The sequence below is a fragment of the Anser cygnoides genome, chromosome 11 (genome assembly GCF_040182565.1).
Source record: "Anser cygnoides isolate HZ-2024a breed goose chromosome 11, Taihu_goose_T2T_genome, whole genome shotgun sequence".
Taxonomy (NCBI): Eukaryota; Metazoa; Chordata; class Aves; order Anseriformes; family Anatidae; genus Anser; species Anser cygnoides.
The window spans coordinates 5,148,419-5,166,302 of record NC_089883.1 but is presented as its reverse complement, the minus strand read 5'-3'; the positions used below and the strand labels follow the sequence as shown (position 1 = coordinate 5,166,302).

Genomic DNA, 17,884 nt, shown 5'->3' with positions numbered 1-17,884 from the left:
CTTGGTTCTCATCTCCATGTGTGCATCCAATAAAGATTTAGTTGGCATCTTTATTGAGGAAGTAGTGATTTTCTAATCCTTGTGGATAATCCCTTCCTCTGACTAAAGGCAAAGTGACACAATCTTGTGAGGAAGTTGATGTGATATTTGTTTAACTTTGTGTATACACACATTTCTCTGGTTCTGGCTAACGCAAGTCTGCCAGACCCTAACTGATATAAGTGTCTTCAATGTATTTGTCTTTTTTAGGTAGATATAGGTGTGTGTGAGTAACGATACACACATGATCTCAATTACTGGATAAAAAGCTTACATGTTCTTGAAATGTATACAAGAAAATATTTCATGCATCTGTCATTCAATCACAAGGGCTGCTTTTTTGGTTTTGTTTTCTTCACAAATGTACCGCTAGGCTTACAATGGAGGTGGTGTGGGGGAGAAAGGGCTTTAAAATAAAGTCATACTAGCAAGTTAGTGGGAAATGCAAATCTTTTCCAATACAGGAGCCAGTGGACTAGATAAAACACAGGGATATAATCAAGGCACTATAACAGCATCATGATTATTGTGTCTTTGACAAGATGATGGGTCTTTGCATGTAACCTAAGCCCAAAATTGGACTATGCTAGTGAGATTGAGATAATGGAAATTAGAAGGGAAAAAAAAAAAAGTAAAGTGGTTTTGAGCGCCAAATTATCCCTGAGCCTGATCAAATGCCTGCTGAAACCAGTGCAGAGACATCCATTGACTTTGGTAGGCACTGGACCAGGTGCTGTAATTCAGGTTTTTCCTGTGGGTTTGCACTGTTTGTTTTATCAGATTGCTGCCACAGTGACCTTGAGAATGACCTAAAGTAAAATTACGCTACTGTTTTTTTTTCCTTCAGGATTTTTTTTTTAGGTGAGATAAAATCTGAAAGCTTAACTCACAAATTGTAAGGGGTGGAGGAGAGAAGAAGCCACACAAAATGGAGATTTCTCATCTCTTCCTCACAAAATGAACAAAGGAAGAACACTAACAAAAAAAGGCACAATAAAATCTGGCCAGAATCTGATCTTCTTTACACAGATGTAAATCAGAAATGACAATGAATCATTTTGGGTCATGCCTGTAGGAATGACTTGAGTGCTGAATTCACCTTCGCATATCGAAGGCCGTCTGATTCTCTATTGCTTTTCTAAGCATGTTTTGTTACAGAATTTTTGGCTAGGGAAGACCTCATGTGAGAGTACATTCCAAGTGGCTGATACCCTGCTGTCCAGGAATGTCGAGATAAATACTGATCTTCAGCAGTTTCCTTCCTCAGTTTCACACACACGGAGTGGAATTTGGCTTCTTGCGTTGTAAATCCACTGAGGACTAGAGCAAATGTTACATGAGAAGCAACATGGTATATATAAGTTCTGTGTGTGGGAAGCTCTGGACTTTGTAGGAGTCTACATAGTAGCAGGAATTAGTAGTAGTCCATGTAGTAACTAAAACTGCAATAGAGTCACTAAATGTCAATTTCCTGAAGGATCTCCACTATCTGAGCAATCTGTTAAAGGACTATACATAATGAAAGTTGTCCCTCTTTGTAGCTGAGTGCTTAAAACTCATTTTCACTCTGTTCACTCAAACTGAGGTTGTCAAATTGGTGCCAAGTAATACAAGTTTATAATATATATTATGTACCTTGGAAGTTGGTGGATGCTAGTTCCACTCAATTTAACTGTGTTGCTTTTGAGGACAATTTGTTCTGACCTGAAGTGTGAAACCTGTATATGCGAATCAACTGTTTTAAATATGTCACCAAAATAATATATATGAATGATTTTCTCTATTAATTCAAGCAACTCCAGGGGGTGGGAAGTGGGTGTGGAGAACATGGTTACACAGAAGCAGTTAATGAGAATATGGGTTCACCTGCTGGTTGAGTGCCCTTCCCCAGCTCAGCTAAAGAAAGACTTTGTGTTTAAATTACTTGGCTTGAACCCAGGAGAAATGGGATCCATTCTTGTTTTTTCAGCCTTTCTTGTAAGACTTTGGAGAGACCACCTCTACCTATAAGTTAGTTTTTGAAAGTACTAGAACTATCTACAAGCTTCAGAAAGTGTGAAGCATTAACAAAGCAGGATTAGAACATAACGATGAACAACACATTTGAGCAAACAATAGTCTTCTGTTTGACAGATGAACTTTGATTTGTTGTGCAGGTGTAGTTGTGTAGTTTTGTCAATGCATGTGCATTGGCACTTCTTATTTTACCTGTACGGATTACCGGTGTAGATTTTACTGGTAAGCAGCATGTGGCCATGCGAATCATGCAGCATTCTTGTTCCTGACTGGGTAAGCTTACTCTTAAACTTAAATGTTCTGTTTTTCCTGGGAGAAGTGTAAGACTGAGGACTTGAAACAATTAGTTCTTTTTCTTTTTGGATGGATTTCCTAAGAAAATTCAACATAAGTTAATGAGTAAGGCTGTATTCATTTAATTTCTTCTGTACAAAACAATTTTGTGTCATTTTAGTTGACAACTATGAGGTTGGATACTATTTTAGTTTGCCTGAAAGCTTTGAGGCTCTGATAAGGTATTTAAATACTTAATTCAGAGTATGGGGCAGAGAAGTACGCTGTCAGACAAGGATGGTGAACCCATATTCTATATCATAATTTTAATTTGGGAAAACTGCACTAGTAATGGAGGATGCTTTACAAATCAATAAAAGATATGTTCATTAAGAAACCATTCTCATACAAATAAGGATTAGATTAAAATGCAAAGCCTAACTTGCATAACCTTACTATGCAAGATATACCTGTGAAGTGCTTGATATATCCTGCTATTAGAGAGGAAATGTCTAATTCATCTCAAAGTGGGAAAACAATAAAAAGTCATTAGTCATGTTTTGTGACCTCTTGGGCATAATTAGACATTGTATGAGACAGTTACCTGTGCAGTTTATAAGGAGGTATGTTGCAGAGAATACAAATGCAAAACAGGCTGGTTGTGAGTAATGCCAGTTCTGATTCTACTACAGTTTTCTGTTATATGTCCTTTAAGGTACAGCAGAATAAATCTGCCATTTTAATGAATGCTCCTGGTGTGTAGAGAAAGACAATACAGTCATGCATAGGTCATATATAGCCCTTAGTATCAGCTGTAGCATACATGCCATTGTTACATAATACCATTTTATCCCTCATGATCTTTGATCAGTGCTAATGATCAAAGTTTGCAAAGCAGCCAAAAGAATCGTGAGAGAGTAGATATTTATAGCTTATGGCCAATTCTGATTACTCTATAGCAGCTTTCCCAGTGTTCTGTAGTTTGATTGATGTCACTGGCATGCTTCAGCATTCAGAATATATCAAATAAATTTGCTATGCTTTGAACATGAAAGGGAAGTAAAACACTGATAATTTAAGAAACCAGAAAAGTGTGGGAGATAGGAGATACGCATTGCTGTGTGTCCTCTGGCAAGTAATGCTGTACAGTGCTTAGCAATACAGTGCATGCATGCAAATTGCTAAGCATCCTCTTTTAATGCAAGGCTTTACTTCCACCGTAAGGGTGTTGCTATTCAAAGAGGTTGATAAATGAAATCTGAACTGCATATACTGCAATGGAGAGGAGGACAGGAGCAAGAGACAGCTGTTTGGGGTGACTGCTTTACAAGCAGAAGCCTTTCAGTTCCATCAATCAGACGACGTGAAAGGCCCAAATCCAAAGACGCCAGCATCCCACCCCCTTTGATCCCAATCCTAATAGTGTGCCAGTCACTGAAGGAAATGCATTACAAAGTGAGAATGGTCCATTTTCTTCCATCCTTTTCTGAGAGTCTGTATTTATCAGATTTAACTAGCTAATGATTCTGCCCTCTACTTCTGTGTGCTGCAAGAAATCTAGCTGCAGAGGTGACAATTGTTTATAGTGAACAGGCAGTTAATGCATAAGCAATCCATGGGATCTGTAGGAGCCATTTTGCAGGGTTGAGAGTCCTGTAAAGGGTTAAGCATTGACTGGCTTAAAAATCAATGGGAAAATTATATGTACATTTTCCTCATCGAGGCAGTATTTGGTTGAGACCTGCAAGGCCATGCTGTGGTTATGTGGATAGCATATCAATTGTAGTGAAAGCAAATGTTGTGGAGGCCTTGCTGAGGCTGCAACTCTGATTTTTAGGAAACGATTGTTCTGTGCCTACCCCTGCTGCAGCCTTTGTGTCTGTATTGGTGCTCTCTGCCAGTAACAAGCCCAAAATTGCCCACCAAACCAGATTTCCTTACCTGGGAGCCTGCAAACACAGTTGTAATATGTTTTTGAGCTCCTGTGGCACCTTCTCTGCCCAAATACCTCAGTCACATAAGCATCTTCACAGGTATTTCTTGTGTGTGAAGGTGCACAGACAGCAAAGGGAGGTGAGGTGTGCCATGCTCATGGGTGTGGATGAAGATGCTCCAAGTTGTATAAGCTATATGGTCTTAGGATCCTTTGGTTTTTGTGGTGTAAGCTTGCCATCTGCAAAAGGGGCATTGTAAAATACTCCTTTGTCTGTCATGCCTGTGCAAGCTCTTGTGGATACCTGTATCTACCTGGTACCTGGCCCAAGAGCGCTGATTCCAAGCCCTACAATAACGAAAATAGTACTTCTGCATGAAGGAGTGCTCATGAAACCTGTCCCTCTGTCAAAGTTACCGTCTCATTTTTTTTCAGTGCGTAACATCTTATTTTCTGTCTTTCTTACCAATTTGCAAACATGAACATTTGTAGGATGGTAAAGAAATGGACAGCACACTCGGATGATCCCTTTTGCTTTTTTCCTCCTTAAAAGCAATTTTCATGGCAGTGCATACGATAACAATAGAGTTAAGCTATGTCATTAATTTCCATAGATGGTAGATGGAGAATGTTAAATTCTAGGCACCTGAGTGGATCATCAAACTCTTCTACCACCTAATGACTCTAAATAATCATATTCATCATAATTAGTACCGTTAATAATGTTAAAAATAAACACTTGTACCTCAGACCATTAGTAATAGTAATCTTGTCATTGGCCATGAAAATTACTAGACCCAGTTATTTTTCACAGTGGGGCGCAGATATATGTGATATATAATTAAAATATTAATTACGTATTTGATAGAGCTTTAGATGTCATTATTATATTACCATTGGCCTCATTATTATACTTTCAATATGTTACCTTGTATATATTGTATTTAATAAAGTGTTAAAAAGTGACTCTGGGTTTCTGAGATCAATATATGTTAGAAAAATGTGTATGAATACAGAAGTAGGGAAGAAATGGGATTCAAACTGTGGTTAAATGAATTTCTGTCATTCAGGCCTGTACTAAAAGGTGACACAAAGCTGACATGAAGTTAATCCTAGTCATAAATCCCCAAAATAGAATTTAAGTAGTACTTAGGTGATGTTTAATGGTTATTTTTACCTGAGTAGTTTAAATGAGAAGAATACTAGTTAGCTAGATGGGAAAGACAAGCTTTAGAAAAGAACATTGTATTCTGACAGTTTTCTTCTCTTTTAGACAAGTTTTTTTCTGTTGACCTAAACAGGAGCTCCTCTAATGTACGTAGGGGCAAGTAGCGCTTTTGCATGTTAATCTGAGTTGGTATAAGGAAGGGGCAGGTGTAATTTGAGGATAAATAATGGTGACACAACATATTTTATTAAAAATAATGATGCATTTAAGATTGAAAAATCTTTTGTCAGGAGCCTATTTTTTTTTTGTTTCCATGGTGGTTAATTGTCCATTTATTCCTTACCTGTCTGTAATGGAGTTTTGCAGGATTAAGTTGGTTGTCATTAATTGAAAATGGGGTGATATTTTCTCTGCAGTAAGCTAATATTTCAGGCTCTTCACATCAGGACATGCTTACCTTGAAAGTCACCTAAAAGGTAAATGCTTTAGAAGTAAAACAGAGACCTCAATACAACTGTCTTCACAAACTTTAATCCTGAAGGATTTTGAGGAGTTTTCAGAGATGCTGCTTGTGTTGTCTGCTCCTGTTGCCATGTTTAGCAACATTCAGGAGATTTCTTCATATATTTCAAGAACGGAAAATCTCTGGAGCTGAGGGTAATCATTGCTTCTCTTTCACTATGGTAAAAGACTAAAATGAAAATTTTATTTTTAAAAAATATTCTTGCAAAATTGTCAGTTTTTTTTCATTTTTGCATTAAACCAGTATTGAAAGCAATGTTTTCCAAAATTGACAACAGTAAGTAAAAGAACAAAAAAGTCTACCACTCCTCGTGTAGTATATTCTTAGATCCTTTCATGTACACTTATCCCTGAACAGCACCTGAAGCTTAAAGGCTAATGCTATGAAGTTATTGAACTTTGTTTATTTAAAAAATAATAATAAAAGAGAGAAACAAGTTAAATCTGCTAAGGAGGTGGGGAGATATTTTCTATTTAAAATAGAAAAAAATGGAATAGAAAATGTTTTCTATTTCTGTGTAAAACTGAGCTGGCTGGATGAAGAGCTCTCTACAGTTTCTATTGATGTTAAGAAGCTTCTTCAACCAATGTTAGTGTGAAAAGTGAAAGTATAATTTGCATGGGAGCAGTTGAAGGCTGTACAAACCAGACATTTTGATTTGCTTACTCTGTAAGTTGAAATAAAGGTAAAAGCAAAGATTCCTGGGTTTGCTTCCAACTGTGCATCTGCAAGTGTCAATGTCAGGGTCAACTTCTTGTGTCCTGGTGGCTGAGAACAAGCTGGGGGAACATGGTCTCATTCTCACTGTGCTGCAAAGCACTGAGGCACCACACATGAAAGTGTGGGGACTGTTTTCAGGTGAAGGTGGCATTCAGGCAGCCAGTTTTCACCACCAGCTCACTGGCCTCTGTGAAGTATAATATGGTGGAACCGTTACTCCTCCTCCTGAATAGACAGATTTCCTACTCAACCCAGGTCTCCTCTAATGTAAGCTTTGCACAAGTTTAGCCATCTGGAGAGTAACTTGCTTTTAAAAATAGGTAGCAATAATAAAACCTTATCATCTGCTTCACACCAAATATTATGAGGGTGGTTTTAAATAAAACCTTATCACCTGCTTTAAACCAGAAATCAAAAGCAGTGGTCACACTAGGATTACTTGGTTCAACCCACTTTACTGGCTTTATTTAGTGAGGTGGACTATGGATACTTCTCCCAGCCCCATCTGATAGTCTACAAAGTTTTGGGGAAAGGATGCTTTGAATTCTAAATGAATTTAGAGCACTTTTTATAGTGTGGGATATCTGCTCTGATAAACCATTAATGGAGCATAGTCAATGTAGGGTAGTCAGCTGAGGAGAGTCAGTGTCAGTGCAAGTGCTTGACTACCCAGAAAGTAACAAAGCTTTTCCAACAGTTTGGGAAAGCAGTTCATTAGTAAACTTCACCAAAATGATGTTTTGGATGCTTTCTATGCTATACATTACTCTATTTCATAATGCTATACTGTAATTCTTACAGACTAAAAATGTCTTGTAGATTTTTTTCAAGATTATTGAAACTTTTAAAATAATTTTTGCATTTACCTAAAGCTACTCAGGTATGACATCCAGTGGCAGGGTTTCAAAGCTTAGGATATGACGAAGTTTTGTCATCAAATGGAATTTTCCGTTTAGAAATGAGATGTCTATTCTCAGTAAGTTGAAGATAATCTTTTCCAGGTTTTGGAGCTGACATGAGTGAAGGCCTGGACTTTTGAGAAGGCTGATGAACCTAATAAAACCTCTATGAAAAATTCAACTCTTCGTTAGATCCTCCTTGTCAGTAAGGCTTATTATAGCTGCTTACGTGGGATTAACATAGACAGAATTTGTTTAATATGTTATTAAAGTAGTTAGACTTGCATTAATTTTGTCCCTATTTGTGTAGTGAGTGTGTCATGGAAAAGCCTGAGATATTCTATAAGTACATGATTTTGTTTAGCTTAAAAAATATTTGGCTGCAAATGTTTATGCTGTCTAATTTGGAATTTAATGTAGAGATTATTATTTTATTAAAGATTATTATTAATTCCTGTCTGCCCTGAAAAATGGAATCTTCATTTTACTGTATCCTTTGATACTCTGAGGTATAGCCCTTTAATACAGGAGTTGGATCGTTTATTGACTCTTCACAAATGGTACTGTGGTAACCTGTAAGAATAGCAATAGCATATATTAAAACATCTTTATTATCAGAATAATAATAATAGAGAGCCTGTAGATATGAGAATTCCAAAGTTTTCCCAACGCTTTAATAAGTACTGAGCTACCGTTACAATTCCTGAATTATTCAGAGCTATAATTTGGAGTCACAAGGCTTTAGTATGCTGTAGATGTAGCGTGAAGGCTTCCAGGGTCATGGTAGATATTAAAAATTGTTATGGAGGGATCTAGATTACTAATCACACAATGGCAGGTATGTTGTGTAGTGCCCTGGAATTACAAATAATTTAACAGGATGTGACCAGTGCAAAGTCCTCTCCCTCCCACTCCCCAAAATACTGGGTGTTCAGCAATGCTTCTGTGAGAATAATGGGCTGCAAAATGTCTTCAAGTGTTAGTCTCAAGAATCCTGTAAGAAATGAAAAAAGAGGAGCAGAGAATATATGGAAAAAGCCTCCTCATGGACTGGAATGACAGTAACTAACTGCTGTGCTGAAGTTATAATTATAGTTTTGTCATGAGAAAAGGGAAGTCAAGGTTTCACAAGGAAAAAAAATCTATTTACAGAAAAATATTATGCTTTTCATTTGATAGAAAAAGTAATTATTGCAAACGGACCCATGGAAGATCTTGAAGACAGTCACCCTCCTTTTAATAAGTGCTTGTGGCAGCTAAGTGGGGATCAGGAGTATTCTTTATCAGGTTTACATTCAAGTAGTACTAAATATATGCAGGTAGGAATTAAATAGTATCTGAGTTTAATTAAAATTATAAAAAAAAAAAAGGGGGGGAGGAGGAGGTGAGAAGAATGGTTGGTAGACTGCTCGACTGCATTTTAACCAGTAACCTCAGACCCTAATTAGAAATGCTTTTCATATCTCCTCCATGCAAGGGCTTAATCTGACGTGAGTCTGTGAGCGAGGGCTTGGGGGACCAGTGTTAATTCTGTATTCGATCTTGGTTTGTATGGAAGCAGGCAGTGCTGATTGACCGAGTTGCAGCACGGATCCCATGACCTTGCTGGGATTTTCATGTGAGGTGTTAATTGAGAGGGTGGGTTAATCTTTGAGCATCATTGTCCCCGAGCTGAGGACAAAGTTTGTGCTCTCTGTTTCCTTACTCAACAGTATATTTGATCTCTACCTCCTCCCCTTTATGACAGTTTAGCAAGCCTGCAGAAAATTTGCTCTTGATAAATTTATTGGTGGAGGATTATCTCTTGCTGGTTTTGTTTGATTTTATGATCTTGGTTTGGAGAAAGGAGTGGTTAACTGAATGAAAACCAAAATATCTTTCTCCTCCCTGTCCATGCCAATAAGACTATCAGAGGGTGGGGGGAGTGGCATCTTGACATCAATTGTACTGAAGAAAACAAGAAAGCATAAAGCAAACAACAAGGCATGATTTCAAAGTTGCTTCATTGGGATGCTGGGAAAATATAAGCTTTGTTTATTACTCCTGAAAGGAAAGCCTAAAATAATTAGAAAAACAAAGAGAGATTACAGGGGACAGAGCTTCTATAAAAATATACAGGTTAGAGTTTTCATACTGGATTTGTGTAACGTAGGAAAAGACAGACCTGTAGTTTTGTTTTTGAATGGCATTTCTTCTTCGTGTGTTGTTGTACAGGCCTGTCATTTCCAGAGCAAGGAGTAAATTTTTACTCCAGACAGGACTAATGTGTACTGCCTGACCTTAAATATGACTCCCAAGTGAGCAGGATGGTAGTTAAAAGCAGCAGAAGTAATGGGGCTCACACAGGAAATGCTGTGAAACAACAGTGATAAAACAGAAATGATAGCTGTCCTTGACATGCACAGAATTTCTGCTACTTGTTTTATTGTACCAGCTGTAGAAGAATTTAATCATAATGTTTCAAAACCAGATTTTGGAGTGATTTTGCAAAGCACGGGCGGCTCTGTCAGATGTGCTGGACCACCAGCCCTCTCCCAAAGCCACCGCTGTGCTGCGGGGATGAAGCCACCCATCCTGTGCCCAGCCAGCTGGTGGTCATGCAGTGGGAGGTGGTGGGGTGGCCTCGGTCCCTGGAGGAATGAATGGTGTATCCATGGTTGGGTTGGTTGGATGGCTGTGGGAATACATTCAGTAAAGCAAAGGGATGCAATGGTTTTTATGTGCCCAACTCAGTTAAGTGACAATTATGAGGTTGTTTCCAGCCAAATGGTGTTCTTGCCTATGCCAGAATCATTCCAGAGAAGGACTGGAGAGGGAGATGCTTCTGTGCAGTGCCACAGGTAGAAGGTGCGATGCCTTGATGCCACTGACTTGATTCAACACAGATTTGGCCTGATAACTTCCAGGATTTCCTACATAGTTCTTTGGCAAAATTACAATCTGTAGAAAATTGTCTTTTATAGGGACATTGGGAGAAAATATTTTTTTCAGGAAACAGGACTACATTACTGGAGAGTGACTTAAATCAGCAAGAGTTTAATGAGCTTACTTGACTGGGCAGTCACTTCCTGGATATATATCCCTACATAGGTTCCAGTAGTAGAATGTTTCTTGTAGCGGTAGTCAGTGGTCTTTTAAGGCTGTTACACCAGATTGTATTTTTCTTTTCTAAAGTTTAAGAATATTGATAGAAACTCAGTGGGAGCTAGGAAATGCTGGTGTTTGCCTCGGCATCTATATCTTGCTTCGAAGTGAAGCATTGGAGCCTGGCACTGAGAGTCAGGAGCTGAGAGTTGGTGCCTCTCACGCTTCCCTCAAGATGCTCCAACTCCACGATCCTGGCCTTGCCCTTACTATGCTAATGCTACTAAAAAGCACCCACGTGCTATCCGCAACTGCTGACCACTATCTTAAGCCACCCTGCAGTCTTTGAGGAAAATTAATTTTGGAGTTGTGAAAAAGACAAATTTTATTTCGCAAAGGATTTGGAGAGTTCAGAAGCTGGCTTCTGTTCATACTGGAATGAAATGTGACATTTTCAAATTCTTGGCAGAGGAAAATTCTCGAAAAAGCTGCCTTTCAGATTGATCAAAATGGTTCATTTTGGGTTGGACTTGCTTGATTTCATAATCTACCAGAGGAGGGGAAAAAAAAAAAGAACAAAACAAAACAAAAAAACACTACACGCACAGAAGTCATTTCAAAATGAAAACACAAAAGGGTCAAAAAAAATCTCTCTCCCAAAGCTCAAGACAAATTGGCATGATTCATAAACCCACTTTAGTCTTATGAATCTGCATTTTCTAATTCAAAAAGAAGCTACTGAAGTGCTTTTATTTATTTTATGAACACCCTTAGATTATTCCTTAATTGCATGTGAAGGGACCATCAAAATGAAAACAGCTTCTTGGATCTGTATTGATACCTAGGATTCAAAGAATTTCAGCAAAATATTTTGCATGTGAGGTCTGAATTTCTTCTGGATGTTTACAGTAAAAACAACTTACGTGGGACAGCAATGTTGTCTGCTATTTGTGTTAACTGTAGACAGTTATTGAAAAGATATTCTTAATCACTTTGGTGATACTAACGTTTTAAAGGTTTCATGGTAGTAATAGTTATTTTTAATGGCAGGATTAACTTAGGTTACTGTTCTGCATTGTTTTCTGTTCTGCATTGTTTTCACAAATTTTGGCTTGGTATAAAATAATATGTAAACAAGATCTTCATAACTAGGTTTGACCAAACTATAAGATTCTTGATGACTTAAGTTTTGATAAGTAAGATTTGAAGCTCATGCCTTCTTGCATTAGGAAAAAAGAGAAAGATCTTAGAAACACTTCTCCTTTCTGTCCTTGCTGGTGGCTGCTGAAAGACCCCATTTCTGCTTTGGGATAATTAGGGGAATAAATATTTGTAAATAAATAAATATTTTTGAAGTTGACAGAACAAAGAAAGTTGACAATTAGGAACAAGGTGTAAGATTTTTTTCCCTCCTCAACCCAGAAAGAGATTAATGGAAGAAACCAACAGCCTGGTATGATGTTCTCAGGCACAAAAAGGTGCACAAAAACCTGAGGGCATGGAGATCTTCAAAGCTGGAGGTGGAGGAAGAGTAGTAGCAAGGGCTGGGACTGGTGCAGGCTGCAGAAGACCTGCTGGGTTCATCAGGCTCCATGTGGGTCCCAGTGATCTGCTCAGTCCTTGTGTTGTGGCAGAGCAATTCTCCCTTGTGGCCATTGGAATTAAATGGAGTGGCCTGCAGCTTTAGGGTGTTCCGTGGATGGTTTTCCTGTGTCTTTGTAACAGTGTTTGGATTTGGACCTTTGTGTTGTCCAAGACAAGGGATGCGTATCAATATCTTTGTTTATAGACCTGTTCCCAGCTCTGTGTTAGGCAACTAATGAACATTCCCTTACGTCATTTTGGACAAAGTACAAAATGCCTCAATAGCAGGTGAATTATCAGTTTCATCTTTGGGACATTGGGCTTAATGATCGTACGGTGCTTGTTTGTTGTTTTCTGCCATTGCCTTTAATCAGTTTTTTGTTAAATTCCAGTGATTCTGTATTTATAGAAACTGCTTTACCTCATTGCTGTAGATGATCTTAACCAGGTCAGAGTTAAAATATATCTGGCCTAGAGTAAGAAAGCTTTCTTACGATATGTTCCATCTATGTGATGTACTTTTTCTGTAAGTAATAACAAAAGGCTTCATTAGAGAGCTAATCAACTCCCGCACCTTTGAGACCTAAAGCAATCATGTATTTCAGATGCACATCTATAAAAATGAGCCTGGTAATTGTGTATAGGAAAAACTGTCTTTAAGTGAAGCCGGTTAAAGGCAGCAGGTGGTGTAGCTGGTTTCCTCCTGCACAGGGTTTGCCTCTTAATCCTGAACCCCTCTTTCAATGAAGTTTTACTTTGGCTTCTTGCAGAAAAAAGGTTTCGGAAGCTGGGTAAACAGAGCCTGAGCCTGCACGAAGGGGATTAAGAAGGAGAGGCAAGAGTGGAAGGGAAAATGAGGATATGACAGAGGCCATAGTGAGTTCAAACAAAATTTGGCCTGCAGAAGGCAGAAGAAATCCCACTGGTGACAGGTGCCATCTTGTGGGTCATTCTGCCACTCTGCCTCCTGCCACTTTTTATAACAAGAAGAGATAAAGGAGGACTGGATTCTTAGAGGCTTCGAATTGGAAAAGTAATTCAAAGAGATGTGAACATGGTTGGCTTCAGGGTTTGCATGATACTGTAAACATCAATACTTTGCTTGTCAGCACTCTATGCTATTTAAGAATGCTAAAGTCTGCTATAAATAGAGCCTATGTGCGTGTCTAGAAACATGTAATCATAAATAGTACAAATGATAATCAAATTATTTTTACTTTATAGTAATGCAAATAAAATATTCATGCATCATGTAGGCCTAGGAAAGGTTACAGCCTGCAAACTGTGCTAATTAAAATATAATAGCACCGAGGAGTATATGTAAGAGTTACTAATGTCCGTATTTTCCCTCTTTCCTTTAAGATCTTATCTTTAATGAATACATAAAAATGCAGTGGTTAGCTGGTACTTTAGCTCTGTGTTTTTTTCAGGAAATTTATTTTGAAGGACTGTGCAAAAACAATCACAGCATCTACAGAGCCAAAATCAAATATACTATGATAACGTATAGATAATTTTTTAAAGGAAAAGACTAGTATTTCAGGCATGAGCCTGAATTCCTTGAAAAAATTAGAATATAATTAATTCTTAAAGGTTTCAAAGTTTAAAAGAAAAAAAATAAAAACAGAATTTGTCAAACATTGTGGCATAGTTCAGTATTATTTTTACACCAAATTTGAGGGTCAAATTCTTCTGGAACAGAATTGACTTTACAAATTACTAACTTTAAGTACTGTCTGACAAACATGGCAAATGTGGAATTAGCCTTCATCTCCTTTTCCCACATTCATATCCATGTCCAAAGTATCTTGCCCTTTCGTGGGCATATATGAAACGAAATTGCAATAGGATGAATGAATGGTAAGGAAAACAAATTTTAAACTGATGCATGCAAAAAATTTTAAGCATGCTGTATGGTAACATTTATGGCAGAAGTCAAATAAGGAGCTTATCTGGGTAGGGAGCAGAGGCAGTGTCATCCGAGAGCACCAATCACAGCCAGGTGAGCTCTGCTAAGAATTTGTAAGGAGGAAGCAAATCCATGAAAATGTCAAGTAAATTTGACTGATTAATGTATTCTAAAAGAATTTTGATTCCTTTGCAAGCATTCCATCATTATGAGGAATATGAAGATCATAGAGTGCTTTATTCTGTCCCCATGATTCGCTTATCCCTGGTTGTGAATCAGTGCATGAGACTTGACTGTCAATGGCCATATTGTGTGTGGACATACTTTGTGGAGATGGAAAGTGAGCTTGGTCCTAATACTATTTAGTCACCTAAACTTAGGAAGTTGCATAAATGTGGTCGTGCTTGAAGCTTGCCCTGTGAAATTTTTCCTTGAATGTTTAAAAAAAATAAAAATTGATGCTTAAGGGCAGCAAAAAACTTTCATGTGTGTATTTCGTTCAGTTATTCATGAACTTAAAAAAAAAAATTATTTGTAATAAAAATTCTCAGCAGTTAATTATGTCATTTTAATGGGGAAAGCCTGAATTCTTTTCCAGGGTTATGAAAACAAATTAATGTTAAATATGACATTTTCCTTTGGATTTATGACATATCCCCTGGCCCCTCCCTCACCCCACACAATGCATACAAAAGGAGGTATTAACAGGAAAAACAGAGATGTTGTGTGTTCCGTTATGAACAAGCTTTGTGATCTCATCCCAAGGTTTTATCCAAGCTTGAACCATCTGGCTTTGAGCTGGGGAAAGGCATGTCAGCTCTCCCCCAGAATTTCGGTGTCAGGAGAAGGGGCAGAGTGCCTGCGCTTAGTGCCAGGCCCCCTTTCCTCCCCTCGACAACCCTGCTAGAAAGACAGGAGTCAGGCACTGAAAAGCATACCAGGCATTTTTAAACACAACCCTGACATTTCCTCAGCATTTCCATAGCTAAGGCTTTCCTCCTCCCCATCCCCCTACCCCCTCTTTCAATCAAATAAGGCACCCGCTCTCTCATGCCTAGTGCAAAGAAGGAAGGGGGGGGGGGAAAAGTTGGCAATTTAATTCAAACAAAAGAAGCTTGAAATCTATAAGCACAGCAACTCCGAGGCTTCTGGCAAATAGAATTCTAATTAGTATGCTGCTATTTTTCTTTTAGACAGATGAGGGATGCCCCCTATTGACTCTAGCAGGCAGGCTGGTTTAAAAAAAAAAAAAAAAGAGGGGGGCAGGTGGGGGCTAGCCAGCAAACACTGCAGATTGCAAATTATATCGCAAACCCTGCCAAGTCCCAGCTCTTGGCATCAGATTTTTAATGACACCCTGGAAAAGGGAAAAAGAAGCCCTCAGCTAAGGGATAAAAATGAGGGGTTTTACACTGTGATAAGTCTTTGCTTAAAACCCAAATGGCCAAGCACACATTAGGGTTTTAAAATATTCATAGATAGAAGTGAAAATGAGGATATGAGGATGTACATTTGTTGCTTGGTCAATTGACAACTCATTCTGCATATTAATAAAAGGGATGATCTAATTTTAAAGGGACAGTCTGTCTTTTTTAACCATGACTTTTTGAATATTATGAAGCTGAGGGCAAAACATCACAGAGGAGGCCAGCGATGACATAGAATGTTGTTTTCTTTTGATGTAGACCTGGTACTAACTACTTCTTTGCTCAGGAATTCTGGGGTCTCTAAAAATACGATACCCTTCTTGTATAGTCTCTCTGATGTATGGCTGCTGAACACTTTGATTTTTTTCCTTCTTTTTTTTTTTTCAGTGCACAAGGCCCTTCACAGTTGTAGGATTTTATCCACAAACAGTCAGACCATCACAGAGATGGAAGCCATTTCTTTTAATAATTAGGCCACCTTCTGTTCCAGAGAACTGCTTTTGGCATGCCTACCTCGAAATAATGTGTTTTTTTTTAATATCACAGTATATGTCTCCTGCCCCCCCCCCCCAATGCTATACAGTAAGTGTTCATAACAGTCTGAGTTCATATTAATATTACATACGTTACTGTAGTTGAACTAATAGAAATCTCTCTGGCCAAAGCTTTAAAACACAAAACAAAACAAAAAACAAGCCCACGCATCTCAAATAACGTTTCTTCCAGATTCATTTGGAGGTTAAATGTTTTTAAACCTATTTTGATTTTTTTTTTCACCTGAAAATCCTAGTCACTCTTAATTCCATGAATGTGTGTCTACCCTGAGTCATGGTTAGGCAGTTAAATACCAAAGGAACTCTGCCTGCTAATAATTAAAAATGCAAAACTGAACTCAAAATTATTTGCATTTACAAAACTGTAGGCACTACAAAGGGAGACTGTTGATATCAGTCTCAAAAGTCACAGCTAATATTAATTATCTTTAAATACACACCCATATACAAATGAAGCACTAACTCAGATCACACAGCTAGCAGCATTGCTAGAGCAGGGCTTTAGACTTTCTGTATTTTTTTATACTATTCTTTAGGCTATGTACCTACAAAAATGAAGCTTACATGATCGTTTGCTCTACCTGTCAGTCCTCTCCTATTATTGTTGCTTTTTTCAACTGAATTTGACAGAAGGGCAGAAATGTCAGTGATAATTAAGTTCTTGTAAGTTTTGTGAAAATCTGTAGAGGAGAAAGAACCCAAATTAGTGCCCCCACTGAGGGAAAGGCAGGCAGGACTCAGCCCTTCCACATTCTCTTTGGGAACAGCTGGCGGGCTGCAGCATCTCCTTGTGCTTCCTGAATAGAGCGTATGGTGAGGATATAGACGAGGAGCAAGGGCTAAAGGACAGAAATCTGTAGGAAACCAGGCTCATAGAATTTAGATCTGTATTTTTTCAGGGAGAGTAGCTAGCTTACAATCAAGCTTTTTTTTTTTTCTTTTTTTTAGAACAGTAATTGTGATGACTTTGTAAGGAAAAATCAATGCTGTTATTAACAGTCTGCTAATCACAGTTAAAATAAAAAAGTATTATTGCTATAACAAGATTATAATTTTACTAAATGTATCCTCAAAGTTTAAATTTAAAGGTAGAAAAGTTGACTTATTTCAAAGTGGCATGTTTCATTGTGTGGATTCCATTAAAATTAGCAAGTTCATGTGACTTGAAAAGTGACTCCACCACGGTGTGAATGACACAGAAACCTGTGTTAGTTTAGCACTACCTACTGAACTGTTTTCAATGCATATAAAAATGCAATGTATTGAAGGGAAAAGGTGCAACAGGACAGATCAGAATGGCATTTCCCGGTACAGAAGAATTACTCTTGGTGGTTCTGCTTAGTTCAGTGCAGAAGACAAGTGTCCAGGCAGTGACATTGTTTGCATTTATTCCTGGAAGGGAGAATAAAACCAGTCCATAAAGCTCCCATTGATTTATCAGAAACTTCCGAGGATGGCCTCTTGGCAGGAGCTAACCGCAATGCCTCTCTGGTAGTTGTGGCTATAAGTCAATGGGAACCGTTATTGATGTTATGCGAGTGTATGGTATAATATATATAGGGAAACATATAATCTAAAAAAATAGATCTAAAGTAAAAATATGGTGGGGTTTAGCTGATTTCATTGGAATACCATTGACTTCAGGGGGAATAGGATCAACTCCTTTGTGTAATTCTTATACTTGCATGATAAAATATGTTTATGTGAGTTTGAGACGGAAGCTTGAGAGACCTTGAAAAATCATAACCCATGTTT

The 17,884-nt window shown here is 38.1% G+C and overlaps 1 long non-coding RNA gene across 2 annotated transcripts in view; it reads left to right on the top strand.

Moving 5' to 3' along the window:
• LOC125184336 (uncharacterized) overlaps nt 1–14,976 on the top strand; it is a 41,102-nt gene extending 26,126 nt beyond the window's left edge. For both annotated transcript variants that reach the window (XR_007168231.2, XR_010834289.1), the window contains exon 3: nt 13,010–14,976. This is a non-coding gene — a long non-coding RNA (uncharacterized lncRNA). The remainder of the gene's footprint in view (nt 1–13,009) is intronic.
• Nucleotides 14,977–17,884: the final 2,908 nt, after the last annotated feature.